Below are 16864 nucleotides of genomic sequence, written 5' to 3' on the forward strand. Positions count from 1 at the left end.
AAAATATAAAACAAAGTGTTACTAGAGGTCCAAAATGAGAACATTGTTACCAAGGAGGGAACTGGGAAGGCTTCATCAAAGGAGTGGCATTGGAGCTGGGTTTTAAAACATGGGAAAGAATTGAAGAGGGAGAGGAAAGTCTTTCAGTGTCTAGGGGATACAGCTTGAATAAAGACACAAAGGAAAGGTTGATTTTGGTGGTTGGAACATTGTGGTAGAAAGGGAAACAATAAGAAAGAAATGAAAGGTAAGGTGGCTTGGGTAGTAGGGAGCCTTGAATGCCATGCAAAGGAGTTTGAACTTGGAAGGCAATAGGGAAATACCAGTGGTCTTTGAGCATAACATGATGATCAGTTCTACTCATGAAAAGAATTTTTAAAACATATATTGCTATGTTTTATTTAGATATGATATGATGTGATTTGAAGCCCAGATGGCTAGTTTAAAAATTATCATTCTTAGAAAATCAGCTCCATTCAACAAATGTTGTCTTGCCACTGGACTTCAAGGACTCTGGAAGAGGGAGTAAGGTAGACAACTTTGTGCAACTCTGTCTCACTTAGATGCAATTCAGACTGGAGTCAAGACATGATGTCATCGTTCCTGGACAAACAACAAGTAATGATCACAAATTGCTACCATGGCTTCTCCTGCTTCTTTATCATCATTTTCTTCTTGTTCTTGTTCATCATCACCATCATGGCTAGCATTTTTATGGTTCTTTAAGGCTTAGAAACTTCTTTCCATAGGTGCTATTATTATCCCCATTTTACAAATGAAGAAATTGAGCCTGAGAGAGGTTAAGTGATTTGCACAGGGTCAAAGAGTTTAGTAAAATCCAAGGCAGCATTTAAACTCAGGACTTCCTGACTCTTAAGTCCTGTACTCTATTCACATCTAGCTGCTTCTCTTGGTTTGGTGTCAGCTTTGAAGAAGAATTCCAGGGCCTGTTACTGTAAACTCCGTGAGAGCAAGTATTGTCATTTGCTTCTTTTGGTATTCCCTCTTTTGCCTCTTTTCTATTCCCAGTGCTTAGCACAGTATCTGGCACATTGTAGACACACATTCATTGACTGACTGACTCTACCGTTTAATATTTTTACCAATAGCTTGGAAAAATATATAAATGGAATGTTTATCAAATTTGTAGATGATGTAAAGCTTGGATGAATGGCTAATATACTGGATGAGAGTGAAGCTTCAAATCAAGAATAGCATTGGTTCTAACCAGGAACAAAAGGCTTGATGTCAGGGAAAACTCCTAACAATTAGAGTGATACAAAAATTGAGTTGGCTGCCTCAAGATGTAGTAGGTATGTCATCACTGGAAGTCTTCAAGTAGAAGCTGGAGGATCAATTATTAGGTATTTTGTATTGGTAATTCTTTTTTTCAGGCATGGGTTGGACTAGATGATTGTGATTCTATAAACAGTTGTGTATCCACTGTAGTAGTCTGTGAGGGATACTATACAGAGAAGTTAAAGACAATCTCTGCCTTAATGGATCTCCCAGTATCGTGGAGAAAGAATACAGTAGAAAAATAGGGTGATCTATGAAGGAAAAGCCTTCAACTTTTCACATATATGTGTGTTGTTGTTGTTATTCAGTCATTTTCAACTTTTCGTAACCCCATTTAGTGTTTTCTTGGCAAAGAGACTGGAGTGGTTTGCCATTTCTTTCTTTACAGGTGAGGAAATTGAGGCAAACAGGGTTAAGTGACTTGCCCAGGGTCAAACAGCTAGTAAATGTCTGAGGCCATATTTGAACTCAGGAAGTTGAGTCTTTCTGATTCCAGGTTTGGCTCTTTAGCCATTGTGCCACCTAGGTGCCCTGTATGTGTGTGGGTAGATGGGTATATTTTTCTATTGCCTTCTCTATCCAACAATAATGGGAGATCCAGGAAGGCAGGGCTTATGTCTTCAACTTCTTTATATAGTATCTGTATAGTATTTTTAACTTCTCTGTATAATAGATATACATGCATACATATATACATACATACATTGCCCCCCTTCTTTCCTAATATTCTCCCAAAAAACCAGAGTGGTACATAGGGAAGAGCTTGCAATATCTTGTAAGAAGACTTGGGGTCAAATATCACCTCTGATGATTATAATCAGTTTGACCTTGAATAAGAAATCATTTAATTTCCGTAGGCCTCAATTTCTTTATCTATAAAATGAGTGGTTTGTGGACTATAAGACCTCTGAAGTCTCTTCCAGTTCTAAATGGATGATTCTATGACTTTTCACATTTTAGGCGAAGACTATTGAAACTGAGAATATCTGGATGAAAGAGAATTATGAAACTTTCAGGTCTGGGCACTGATGGGGGCTTACCCTAAAGATGAGCTAGCCATGGGTTCCCTTCCTTAGGCCACCAAAATTACTCTTTGGTGCTTAATCAGCTCTGGATGAAACATCTGGTTTCCAGTCACTGTGCTCAGGGATATCTCTAGGAAGTGCAGGGCCCTGGGCAAATCACACTGGGTGGGCCCTCTTTTCCAACATTCATCTCCTCATGAAATTAGGTTAAGAGGATCATCAAGGGTAACCTTTAAGGGAGAAAAATCACAAAACATGTAACCTGAGGGCAGTTTGTAGAAAGAACAGCCACTATCTGCTTTGCTATCATGTTCATGAGCACAGATTGTTATATGACTCTGTTCTTTCACAGAACAGTCCTGTCCCCTCATTCTATAGCTAAGAGAGCAAAGTCCTTGAAGGTAGGGGAATCACACACCTAGTAGTTAGAAGAATTGGGTGGGACTCAGGTCATCTGACTCCAAGTTCATCACTCTTCTCACTACACAAGTTTGTTTGTTTTTGGTAGGGCAATGGGGGTTAAGTGACTTGCCCAGGGTCACACAGCTAGTAAGTGTTAAGTGTCAGAGGCCGAATTTGAACTCAGGTCCTCCTGAATCCAGGGCTGGTACTTTATCCACTGCACCACCTAGTTGCTCCCCTCAATACACAAGGTTTTTTTTTCTCCTTTTTAGCACCCGTTGGGAGCTCCCCTCATTTCTATTCCCCACTAAATGCTTCCCTGAGTCATTGCTCAACAACTGGGTTGAGGCACGGACAGGTCTCCCTAAATGACCTTTTGAGAGCTGATCATCAGGGCCAGGTGGAGGTTATGGACACTGGATTGGATTTGTCCCAACAACTCGCTATCAAGAGGATGCTAGCATGTAGAATGGGGAGAGTGACCCCTTCACTCTTGGTCTTTTCTTATGGAATTTTTGAGACTAAAGGTGTTATGTAAGCATCTGTTACAACATGGGGAAACTCAAATAATAATAATAATAATAATACATAATTCATCTCATCTGTGATAAAGTTGTGACCTAAGGTAAGTTTGTCTTGGGATTCATTACTTCAGCTTTGGTGTTTGGACCTCCTGACTAATTAGGGTCTTCTAATATGTCTCCTCAGCTTCCTGTTTCAGACTTCTGGTATTCTTTCCTGACCTTTATATTCATGCCATCCCCCTTATCCCACCTCCCCAAAAACCCAAATCCCCACTCCAATTTTGCCTCATCAGACTCTGATTTTGGATAATATAATAATGAGTTGTTATAATGAATTGATATTCACAACACCCTTCCCAAGAATATTATCCCAAGAATTGCTATTAATTGTGAAAATTTCAGTGCAATTAGAGCTGGACTGACTGGGAGAGATTTGGGACATTTAAGGCCTTGTAACACCTTTCCAAAACCTTTCTTTAAAGTAGGGCTGATGCTGATAAACTGATTCCAAATCCTTTTTTTTTCTGGGGTGGGGGGAGGGCAATATCCTTTGTTGTTCAGTCGGGTCTGACTCTTCATGACCCCATTTGGGGTTTTCTTGGCAAAGACACTATAATAGTTGGCCATTTCCTTCTCCAGATTATTTGACAGATGAGGAAACTGAGGCAACTGACCTGTTAAGTGACCTGTCCAGGGTCACACAGTTATAGGAAATATCTGAGGCCAGATTTGAATTTAGGAAGATGAGTCTGTCTGACTCCAGACCCAGAACTTTATCCACTGTGCCACCTAGCTGCCCAGGCAATATCCTAGGACAATAAAAAACTAACAATAACTAACAAATGTATGTAGCAGGATTGTCTGAGCCTGGATTCAAACTCCAAGTCCAATACTCTAACCATTGCACCACCTAGAATGTAAGTTCCTTGAGACCTGCAATAATTTCATTTTTTATCTCTGCATTTCCAATACCAAGCATAGTACCTGACATGTTAGGTTCCTGAAAAATGCTTGTTTACTGATATACCCATTTATGAAAAATCGGGAGGGAGTGTGGTTGAAATGTTCTCAAAAAATTAATTTTAACTCACCCTAACCTTGAACATTTGGCATACAACATTTAAAGACTGGATGGTTGATTTATTGAAAGCAAATAGATAAGGTGTTACCAATTGGAAAAAAATTGAGTGTCATTGTTTAAATGTCATTGGCTCAGAGATTTAGAGGGAGAAGGAATCTTAGTTCATTTAGTCATTGAGTCAACTCTCTTATTTTACAAACGAGAAAACTGAGGTTCCTGTTTGTGAAATATCAGGGCTGGAACTTAAATCTAAGTCCTTGGCTAAGGATCCTCAGTTGCTTCCTTTGCATGAAGCAGGAAACCTGCTCTCCTTTTCTAGTTTCACCCTGTCCTCCCAGGCAAGGCGATGAGTAGTCCCTCATTTGTTAGCTTATCAATTCCTAATATAATACAGGGTTATTTAAAAAAACTGGTCATTATATTGGTAAAAAAAAATTTAATTTATTGTTTTTTGGTGAGAAAAGAGGCTTAGTAAATTCACAATATCTTGACTGAGGGAAGGGATTGTTTCCTTTCTGTTTTTCCTGTCTGTATCTTGTTGGTACAAAGCTGTTTTCACATTGTGTCCACCATTAGTTTGTGAGCTCCTTGAATGCAAATGTCTTTTGCCATTTTTTTTTTTGTTATCAGCAGTGCTAGGCACAGTACCTGCCACCTAGTAGGTGCTTAATAAATGCTTCTAGACTTGACACAGCATTAAATACCTTAAGCCAGAAGTGTCATACTTTCAGCAGTACTCCCAGTATGGACTGAAGATTGGAATGTAGTTGTGGAATATTTAACAAAAGAAATAAAAATACAGTAAAACATAGATAAGGTTTATTTGTGGTGTTCTAATTCAAAGCTTCTTAAACTGTGGGTTGTAACCCCACATGGGGTCATGTAGCAATGTGGAAATCACAAAAAAAATTGGCAACAGTAAAAGGTTATCTATCTATTATCTATCTATCTATTTTATATACTTATATACCCTGGGGTGGTATTAAAAAATTGGGGTGAAAAGAGGTTGTGAGTGGAAAAAGTTTAAGAAGCCCTATTATATGTTGATATGTGACTCACTGGGATCTATTTCTATTTGTTTGACACTACTGCCTTAAGCAATTAAACTCCCAGAAGTGAGAGGGTCCTCAGAGGTCAGTTAGCCCAGGTCATAGCTCAGTAGAAAATATAATTCCCCCCCCCCCCCAATCTCCAATAAGTGATCATCCTGTTTCTCCTTGGAGTTTGGTGAGTAAAAATTCTAAGCCTGGGTCTTTTAATATGCTAAAATTAGGGTTTTGTGACTAATAAACCAGTAAGAACTGGTATTATTAAGTCCAGTTTTCTGATTTATGAATTAGAGATTCATCTTCTATGAACTTACCTCTTCCCCTACAAACAGAAGTAACTTCAAGTGCCTAGGATAATATTGTACATAGTAGGTATTTGGTAAAGATTTGCTAGAATAATCAATGGTGGACTTTCCTGTGTAAATTGAAAGGGTTATTTGTTATGATAATTAGACAGGGTGTTATTTTATATAAGTTAAATGACTTGTCCAATTAAAATTAATTTACTATTACATTCAATTCAACAGGCGCCCTTCTTGTGCTAACATTTTTCTTTAACAAAATAGCCGTGTTCAGTGCACCCATGACATGTATCATAGACATGATTTCGTTCTAACAATCCTAGTAATAATGACTTATAACCCTCATCTAATAGATGGAGATTTGAAATAAGTAACCAACTCAGTAGGATCGATGCCGAATTACCTTATTTTTAACAACATTGAGAAGCTTTTAGAAACTTAGCTTGTTTCTCAGAACTGATTTTCTCAGGCACTGATTTTTAAAAATCCACTTTATGGCTTATAAATTTATAAATTGTTTTTTTTTTAACCGAGATTTCCTCAACAACAACAACAACAAAATACAAAAGAAGAAATCTAAGTTAGGATAATTATGATACCTCATAGTTTGGAAAAATTTGAAAACAGAACGAACTCAAGACTTCACAACAAAGATAGTGTTTCAGCCAAACTTACCCCTGAAGTGTCTATTCCACATTAGTGCAAATGTGTGCACATTCCATTTAGAGAAACAAAGCATTTAGAGATTCTATCAAGTGATCTCTCCCGTTTTAAGTGCTGCCAATAGATGAACAATGTCCGCATATGCTTTTAAAAGACTTTTATTTTGAATGAGAGATGCAAATCTGTGGCATTAAGGAAAAGCAGAACAATCCTTTATTTAACTGCACCTGTACCCTCCTGCCTAATGAGTTTAGGCTGATGGAATCCAGACCTCAGGAAGGATTATAAATTCTCATTTACTTCTAAAATGCCTTAAGCCAGCTGTGCCACTCTAGAATTCAGTCCTCCCTGGCCGATTTGGTAAATGATTTTGAATCTCCCCTTGCAGTGGCCCAAGTTCTTGGGCCTTAGTTCTTCAGACAGACCAGAACCGGACCCCAATTTGTCCCACTCCATGGAACACTGTTCCCTTGCTAGTATACTGCAGATTCACCTTCACCCAAGTGTGAGGATAAGAAGAAAAGTTAGAAGAAGTTTCTGGGATGAGTCAAGTTTTCCAGGGTCTCCCAATCTGTTAGGGCTTGCAAAAGCCTTTGGATGGTGTGCCCCTCTCATAAGAGCTGTGATCTGAAATCTGTGAGAAAGAGAAGCCGTTAGGTGTCACAGTGAAGAGAGCTCTGGACCTGGAGTCATGAAGAGCTGAGTTAAAATCCTGCCTCAGATACTAACTAGCTGTGTGACCTTGGGCAAGTCATTTAACCTTTGCCTCAGTTTCCTTATTTGTAAAATGGAGATAATTAATCACACAGATCTCCCAGAGTAGTTGTGAGGATTAAATGAGGTACTATTTGCAAAGCATCTCACACACCTTAAAGTGCTATATAAATGCTAGCTATGATGATGATGATGACTGTGAGAGAAGGAGAGTAATTTGTTCATCCTCTGAAACCCCCACAACATGGGTTCTCCAGGAACTCAGGCAAGATTTCTTAACTGAAATAAGGCTGAACTATACAGCACAGACAGTGCCTGGCACCAACTCTGGCTTATAATAAGAGTAGTGTGTGTTTTTTGTTTCATGATAAGTTTATAAAGAACTTTACATACATCATTTCATTTGAAGCCTTCCCACAACTTTGTGAAGTAGATATGGTCAATAGCAGTAGTTATTCCTAAAGAACCTAAGCTCCTTGAGTGCCAGGCCTGCAGTCAGGAAGATTCATCTTCCTGAGTTCAAATCTGACCTCAGACACTTACTAGCTGGGTGACCCTGGGCAACTCACTTAACCCTGTTTGCCTCAATTTCCTCATCTGTAAAATGTGCTGGAGAAGGAAATGGCAAAGCACTCTAGTATCTCTGCCAAGAAAACCCTAAATGGGGTCACAAAGAGTCAGACATGACTGAAAAACCAATTTAAAAAATCCTTTATACTTCGAAGGGTCTGCCATATAGCAGGTGCTTAATTAATGCATATTAATTACTTGGTATTCTAGTTTTATAGAGGATGAAGCTGAGCCACAAAGGGGTTAAGTGACTTGTCTAAGGCTATAGACTTAACTATAGGGTAGTTCTTAGCAGAGTTGAGACTAGTGTCCATGGCTCCTAACTCCACGTCCCAATCATTCTCCACCAGAATATTTAAACTTCCCTACCACCCCTTCCATGTCCTATATCCAGCATTACTCAGCATTTTACTTGATTTTCTGAAGCTCTGAAGGAATAGATCTGTGTATCACTATTAGGGAACACTAGCAGTTTAGGTTGTGAGGTATCACAGAGCAAGTCTTTGTTGCTGTTTTTATTTATTCTCCGAGTGCCAGTGGTGTGTTTCAGCCTTTCAACGCATGCCAAAACTTGGTCTTCTACCTTGAGGGCCTACAACCTGAGAGAGAAAGACAGCACAATTCAGACAGGAAGAACCAGATGAGAAGGTAACTCTAGGAAGCTTTCCACTGCCCTACCCTTGTTCTTAAATGTTTTCTCCGCCCCGCCCCGCCCCCCCCCCCCCAGCTAATTTTGAGACCTTTCCCTGAAGAAGTAACTTTTAAGAGAGCCACTGAAGTTCTGCTAATAAAAAAAGGAGATCAGAATTTTGGTCCTACCTTTGCTGTAGGACTAGAAAATTCATTTAATTTCTGTCTTTGTTTCCCCATCTGTGAAATGGGAATCATATGTATTTCTACAGGGATGTGGGAGATTAGATCAGAACAGATATATGAGTGCTTTCAGAAAAGTTATTTTTATATTTATTCAAGAGTTCTATTTTTAGTGGGTCCACAGTTTGGGTAGACATTCAAATATTTGTTGATCTTGGATACTCTCCTAAAAGGGACTGCCAATGAGATGCCAAAGTTCTTTGTTATTCTATAGGAGGCTGCCTCTTTTATAAAGAAGTTTCAAACATTGACTTTAAGGATAGATGCTCTAACCTCACACATACACATGTATTGCTTGCCTTTCCAATGGGTGGGGAAGAAACTAAAGGGAGGGAGAGAATTTGGAACTGAAAATTAAAAAAAAAAGATGATGCTATATAGCAAGGTTTCTTCCCAATTGGATCCTCTCCCTTCCCCGCCCCCCCCCCCCCAAAAAAAGAAGCAGAAAGTGATGGCATAACAGACTGAGAAATTGTAGTGGGCTCTTTCACAATTCATATGAAAAGTTAAAGCAAAAAGGTAAATACAGTTGGCTTGGTGGGGGTGGGGGGAACGTGTTTTAGCCTATATTTATTACATGGGAAAGAAATCTGAATATCTGGTTACACAAACTGAAGTTCCATTTCATGCTATTTTTATAAGGAATGCTGGACTGGGAGTCAGGGGATCTGGGTTCAAATTCTGATTGGAACTTGTTAGCTGGTTGGTGTGGGGCAAGTCATTTAACATTTCTGAGCCTCAGTTTCCTCCTCCATATAATCAAGAATATAATATTCACATGGCCTGTCTCAAAGAGTTGGGAGGAGGAATGCCCTTTGTTAATTGTTATAGAAGTGTAAGCTATGATATACCCACAATCATAGTGAATTACAAAGACCCTTAGCATAGGAGATGGAGCCTGGTTAAAAGATGGCTCAGGAAGAAGAACAAAGAAATATTAGAGTGGCATGATGCCAAAGTGTAAGTCTGAGTTCCACCTATGGGTACAGGAGAAGAGTATTTGGACATAGATTTAGGACATTCCTCTAAAAGTTTGGTAAGTGTGGCTTCTTGTCATTATAGAAGAATATTGTGCTGTTTTTAACAACTGTGACTGGCCTGTCACATTACGTTTTGAAAAATGAATTCTCTTTTGCTAGCTGTATAATGGCTTGGTGTGAAAAAGTTCTATTCATATTGTAAAGGGGTAGTAGGGAAGTTCAATGTTATGTATTTAAAAGGAAGAGCAAGTTGTATATAATAGTTTTATAGTTTCATGTGCAATAATTTTTTTATTATACTGTGTTATAGAAATGCTTGTTTTATTATAATACAACTTTTTTGGGGGGGGGCAGGGCAGTAGCGGTTAAGTGACTTGCCCAGGGTCACACAGCTAGTCAGTGTCAAGTGTCTGAGGTTGGATTTGAACTCAGGTCCTCCTGAATCCAGGGCCGACACTTTATCCACTGCACCACCTAGCTGCCCCAGCTCAATTCTTAAAAGAATAGTGATAGGAATGAGACCTGTAATTTTAGTGATCATAGAGAACTCCCTAGTGAGGAAACTCCCTTTACCACTTCAGATTGCCACTTTCTCTGTAATTTATAATCTTAGAAAGTTGCTTGGAACATGGAGAAGTTAAGTAACTTGTCCATAGTCTCAAAGTCTTTATTTGTCAGGAGCAGGATTTGAACCCAGGTCTTCCAGGCTATGAGGCTAGCTCACTATCGACTATACCATGATGTCTCCATAAGTACACTTAACCAGTGGTAGGAACCTCTAGGATGAATAATCTAAAATCACAGATAATACAAAAGTAATTTCTATAGTTAAAATATTATAACCAGGGTAGATTTGCCTTTCTAATGATCATAGATGTTAGCTTTGGAGGGGTCCTTTTATGTTATATGATGCAATCTTTCCATTTTACAGGCAAGGGCACTAAGGGTTAGAGAAGTGAAATGACTTTACCAAGGCAACACAAAACCAGGACTAAGACTGAGTTTCTTGGCTCTGATATTAGTGTCCTTCCCACGAAATCACAGCTGTGCTATGTGACTTGTACTGGTCAGTTTGTACTGTTTGAATTCACCTAGAGTTGTGTCAGGAGGTCCCCTAGAAGTACACAAGATGACAAAATAATTTAGTCTGACATTAAAACCCTACCAGAGAGGGGCAGCTAGATGACACAGTGGATAGAGCACCGGCCCTGGAGTCAGGAGTACCTGAGTTCAAATCCAGCCTCAGACACTTAACACTTACTAGCTGTGTGACCCTGGGCAAGTCACTTAACCCCAATTGCCTCACTAAAAAACAACAAAAACAAAACAAAACAAAAAACCCTACCAGAGGATGACAAGGTTGGGCTAGAGATCTCTCAGTTCTCTTATAGCTCTGACATTCTGTGGTCCCATGAGTCTATAATCACAAGAGCTGATCACACTTCCTCAGTCACCATGTCTCATACATACATATTCCAACAGCTTTTTGAAACTAGGAATCCTCATTTGCCAGCATTCGAATTTCTACAAACGATTTGCCAGAGCTCTAGAGATAATTAAACCCATCTTTCCCACCACTCACCCCCTACCCACCCTTACACACACATTTCCCCCATCCCTTAGGTTCATTCAGTTCACAATGATAACATTGTTCAGAACAGGGGAGCACGCGTGTTGACACTGAAATGTTTAATCTTGTGGTACAGTATTCCATTCTTTCTTCTTCCCCTTCTTCCCCCTTCCCTCTGTGCAGGATAGAGAGTGAGGGCGACAAAGGAGCTGCTAACTCTGATAGCTGACTAGCTGGACCAAGTAGAGCTCTCCAGACTCCATTGAGGCGGCCTTTCCCATTCCTGGAGCCTGGCACAGATGTGCTATGCACCATTGCTATTAGCACAGTGGAACGCCTAACAAGGAATCAGTGTTTCAGAAGACTCCCCAGAGAGCCTTCAGTTTGGTGGTGCTCCAGGTGGTCCTGTTGGCAGCTGAGACATTTGGTAGAAAGATGAAAAGCTGAAGCAATAATTAAGGAGGAAATATTATCAGTGGAAGGGCTTGTCTTCTCTCCCCACCCTCCCCCCTGCCCTAAATTACCGAAGTTCTATGCCCAATTTTCCATTAGGAGATAGGCATGGCCAGATTGGCTAGAAGTAGAGTTAAAGTAACTTTAAGCTATTGGCCTTTTTAAAGGGGATTATTCTGATGCTTATTGAGGCCAGGCAGCAACTGAAGGCTTCTTTCTTGGCCACTTGGGGAATTTGCCAAGTTTCTACAGATAGAACACAATCATTGGGGAGCATTCTAGTGGGAGTCCGTGAACCCCAAAGTCTTCCAGGCAGTGTAGACTTTCTCCTAGATCTGTTTTGGGGGGACAAAGGGTCAAGGATTTCTCTAAATAACTTGAACAGCCATTTTTTAAGAATAACTGGATAATAAAAGTCAATCAGATACCATAGTTTCATCCAAGTTCTGTATTAGTGGTGTTATTAAAAGACCATTTTCATGTCTGTTACTCCCCTAAAGTTGTACATTTGCTGTGTTTCCAGAACTCTCAATTTATTGCGTGCCTTCAGCTGCTTTTTCCAAGCTCCCTAATCTCACCATGTAAATCTTTTGGTCAAGGGGGTCGAATGAATGAAAACCAATCACTGAATTTCACATTCCCAAAGTCCTGCAGCAATAAATTCACCCCAACAGCAGTCCCAGTAACTCTTTCTGTCAAATCCAACAAGTAAGTATATGCCTGAGAACACCCTATTCCCAGTTGAGTGCATCCATGTGGAATGGGAGCCCTGGGGGAGAGAGAAGTGGGGAAGGGGGGTAGGGCAAGGGAATAGGGTATCTGTGTCCTAAGAATTTTCACAGTTAAACAGTCAAAGTTCTGTAAAGATGCTATGTGCAGTCTTCCAGATAGATGGCCTAAGAAACTTCAGGGCTCACTGGGCTGAATTTCCAGTTCCCACAGCCTCATCAATGCCAAGGGGAAATGGAAATGTTTGTTTAATTTCTGCAACCAGTAGTGAGAAGCTGTTTCTGATGCACCTAAGACAAAGGGGGATGGCAGGGATATAGCTAGAACTATGGGCTAATAGCCTGACTTTTAATGTAGGCATTCCTTATTTGTGGTTATTATCTAGGAGAAAATCACTTTCCTTTTATACAGTAGTTTCTCTTTCTACAAATGAGGTTTAAAACAACACTTGCCCCAGCACAAGTTGATGCTATTGAAAAAAGTGAGGTAACTATATCTCAAGAATCTTACAGTGTTGGAAGAAAGAAGTTTAAGAACGCACAAGTCCGAAAGAAACACCTTTAGGGAAATAAAATTGTTTATTTTTCATCTGTCAGCTCTCTAGACTCCTAGCCAACAGAGCAGTTTCAAACAGCAAATGAAGGCCTTGGGCATGAATTTTGTCTTCTTCACAACGTCCCTTAAGGCACATTTGCTTGCCTTTTTATTTTGTGGAAATTGTGAACCAATGGAATTAGTTCCATTAGTGGAATTCTTGTGAATTCATTCTTTACATATGTTTGTGATATTGAGGCGGGAATAAGTGTAAGCTCCTTCATAGATGAGAACATTCCTCACTCACCAGAAGTAAGATGTGTACTCGATAGTCATATTTCCAGTAGTAGGGACAGGTCTGAGGTGAACCATTGCTATGCTCTCATTTTGCCCCCATTTGTGGCAAACAGCAATATTTGGCAATGAATGAATGATTGAATAAAATGGGAATTAAGCACTACTATATGCAAAACACTGCACTTTGGGAATAGCAGTACCCTCCAAAACAACAAACCAGTTTCCAATCCAGCCCTAGTGGGCATCAATAAGAGGAAAAATCATTGTGGAGGGAGAGCTCTTTTTCCTCATCACCACCAGTAACAACTGCCGACCAGCTGTCTCTAAAAGATAGAGAGGAAGGAGCCTGCTAAAAGTAGAAGAAAGGAAATAGATGGGTATCAGACTTGGGCTCTAGACCTTGCTTCTGCCACTAACTTGGTCACTTTAGACCAGTCACTTCAATTTCCTAGGTTATAGCCTGATATAGTTGCCCTAACTACCCCACATGGATATGATAAGGATCAGAGAAGATGTGAGTCCCTGTGTCTTTGAAGTGAAAATGTCACTGTGCATGTGATTCAGTTCTTCGAAAGATTACACACACACACACACACACACACACACACACACACACACACACACACACGAACAACACACGCATTTAGGATACCAGCATTTAACTCAGTGTTTGCAGCTGGCATAAAAGTCGAGTAATTCTTGATACCCTTCATCCCCTTTTGAACTCTGAAACTGTTGGTTTAGAAAAAGAGAAAGGGGAAACAATCTGCATAGGCCCCAGGACCATTTTGTATTTTTGTGAGTGGTGAGGGCCAAGATACTCAGCACCTAGCAGTTAGTCTTCTGGTGTGAACCTTTCTGTACTTGGATAAGCTGGTCCTCAGTCTCTGGGAGTATCAGAAGCCTTTTCAGCTTGATGGATGCTGCAAGAGTCTATAATATGCTGCCTTTGACAACTCAAGGTCACCTTCTGGAGGACTCTACATAATTCACCTTCTAGAAGAATATGTGGAAAAATTATTTGCAAAGAGTGCTATTATGGTAATGAAAAGTATAGGTGATATTTGAAATCCTTCAATACAGTTAGTTCAATTAATAGTGATTTTTTTTTTGCAGGGCAATGGGGGTTAAGTGACTTGCCCAGGGTCACACAGCTAGTAAGTGTCAAGTGTCTGAGGCCGGATTTGAACTCAGGTATTCCTGAATCCAGGGCCGGTGCTTTATCCACCGAGACACCTAGCCGCCCCCAATAGTGATTTTTTTTTTTAAGATCGGAAATTGTCTCTAGAACAGGAATTCTTTACCTGGGATATAGATATCAGGACTTCTATAAATTTGGATGGGAAAACAATTTCATCTTTATTTTAACTAAACTCTAATTGAAATTCAGCATTTCCTTCAAATATCAAACAACAACAATCCACTATTCTGAGAAGGGGTTCATAGTTTCCACCATATTGCCAACGGGCTCCACCCCCCCCCATCCATTTGAAGACTGATTAGTGATGACCTCTCTCCATTAGCTCTTCTGCCCCAACCCCACTGGTGGTCATAATAATGGAACAAGTATGATTTGGGCTCTGTTCCTGATGGGGACTACAGCCCGTTCCTAACAAGGATTGATGTGGGTTTAGGTACCATGGTAACTCATCTCCCATAGGTATATAATGACAGGAACAATGAGGTAGAAAGACTTTGATGTGTAATTATTGTAATCCACTTTATACTCACTACAGAGAAATCCAAGTTGATAGGTTATATTTCTAGATGTTTAAAATTCTTATAGAAGAACATCTATAGTGCAAATAGAAAATATAGGAAGGATCCCCTTCATTGGTGTTCTCAGGAAAGTTTTACTTAAAAAAATTACTATTGGCCTACATCAATTTAGAAAACAGAGTTGTAGTCATGGAAGGAAAAACTTAAAGATTTGTGTTTCCAGAAATTTCACTGTTCATTTTATAAGAAAAGTTGGGGCAGTGTTATAGTGGTTAGGGCATTGAACTTAGAATCAGCAAGATCTGGGTTAAAATCCCAACTCAGATGCTTACTAGCTATGTGATCCTGGGCAAGTCATCTAATTGCACTGTGACTCAGTTTCCCTATTTATACAATGATAGGTATTAGAATTGCTGGCTCCTTAAGCTCCCTCCCAGTTCAAAATAGATGATTCTAGTATCCATCATAGAACATAGAATCTGCTTTTTTGTTTTCACCTGACCAGTATTGGGATTGTTGAGTTTGATAAAGCTTTGTGTGCCTAGAATTGACCTCAGTGACAGTCAGTCACATGGCCACAGACTCTGTCAGAACAGGGTTGTCTTATGGAATGCATTATCCTTTGACTTATCTTTTGGTCTCAGGAATCTGGGTCCTTAAAAAGATTAAAGATTAAAGTCCTTTGCAAATCCCTGCCAGCCCTTCTGGGGGGTTGGGACAGGAATGTTGGGAGGGAAACGAAGCTTATAGAATTCCAACTCTGTATTCTCCATCAGAGAACTTTTATTTATTTGTGTTTCTCTATCATGTGGGGTGGAATACAAAAATGTTTCATGAGCTTGTGTATAATAATTCGTTATTGGGAAGAACATTTTTGAAGTCAAAAAACAAAGTAAAGGAAAAGAAGAAGAGGTTTTGTCATAAAAGTTTATAGATAGACATGCATTTGGTTTAGGCAGTGATTATCAAGTTATCTTTGTGATAGGAAAATAACCCTTGGCATGGAATTTATGTATATTCTATGCAATTTAAACAACATTCAGATAAATAAATAAATAAATAAATAAATAAATAAAATAACTCTTAGCATGGAATTTATGCAGATACTGGGAGCACTTCAAGATAGAAACTTTTTCCAAGGTAACTTTTGGTCTTAAATCATTGTTTGATATTCAGTTCAAACACATAGCTATTTCATTAAAATCAGCAGTTGGCCCATTTTTCTCATCCTTTTATTCCCCAAAAGCACTTTCTGTAATTCTTAGGACCTTGGCTTTAGAATTCTATGAAATGGCAGCATGCTGGTGACTGCTTTGGATTAAAGGATGAAAGGGTTACTTTTATGTTAAAGACCCAAGGCTATCCATTTTGTTGTTTTCTAAGAATATGAGGATGAAGAGGGTCCACTTGATGCAAGGGATGGAGTTCTAGAGTTGGAATCAAAAAGACCTCATCTCAATATTGTCTTGGGGGGTTACTAACTGTGTGAACTCTCTAAGCCTCAGTTTCCTCATCTCTAAAGTGAGAATAATAATAATAGCATCTGCCTCACAGATTTTCTGAGGATCAAGTGATCTAAAGTATGTAAAGCACTTTGCATGCCTTTTAAAGTCACTGACTAGGGTGACTTATGAATTAAAAAGCTGGTGTTCTGAATGTATCTAGCCCTTGGGGCTGAAACATCTTCTCAAGTATTATAGATGAAAAGGGTCTACTTACTGGTCATCTACATCTATTCCCCAATTTTATAGCAGAGGAAACCAAGGTCAAGAGACAAGAAATGTTCCTCGAGATTACATAGGAAATAAATGGCAGAATTGGTATTTGAACCCAGATCATCTCACTGAAATGTCCTTCCTAATCTCTCTTGACCTGCCTTAATAATAATTTGATCCTTCAAAAGGTAGAGGAATCAACACGGAGAAATTCTGTACTGGATTTGATTCTTTCTAATGGATAGGAACTTGTTACTGTGATGAAAATAATGGGAAGCCTGTGGGCAAGTGACCACTTCCTATTAGAGCCTGGGACAGAGAAGAAAAAGGTACTGGGCATAGTCTGGCATGTAGCCTAGATTTGG

At 39.5% G+C, this 16864-nt stretch overlaps 1 protein-coding gene across 1 annotated transcript in view; it reads left to right on the forward strand.

Annotated features, from left to right (window-relative positions):
* Nucleotides 1–16864, forward strand: part of BMP7 (bone morphogenetic protein 7) — a 97708-nt gene that overhangs the window by 17648 nt on the left and 63196 nt on the right. The gene's annotated exons all lie outside the window — the stretch shown is intronic.

This window comes from Dromiciops gliroides, chromosome 2 (genome assembly GCF_019393635.1).
Source record: "Dromiciops gliroides isolate mDroGli1 chromosome 2, mDroGli1.pri, whole genome shotgun sequence".
Taxonomy (NCBI): domain Eukaryota; kingdom Metazoa; phylum Chordata; class Mammalia; order Microbiotheria; family Microbiotheriidae; genus Dromiciops; species Dromiciops gliroides.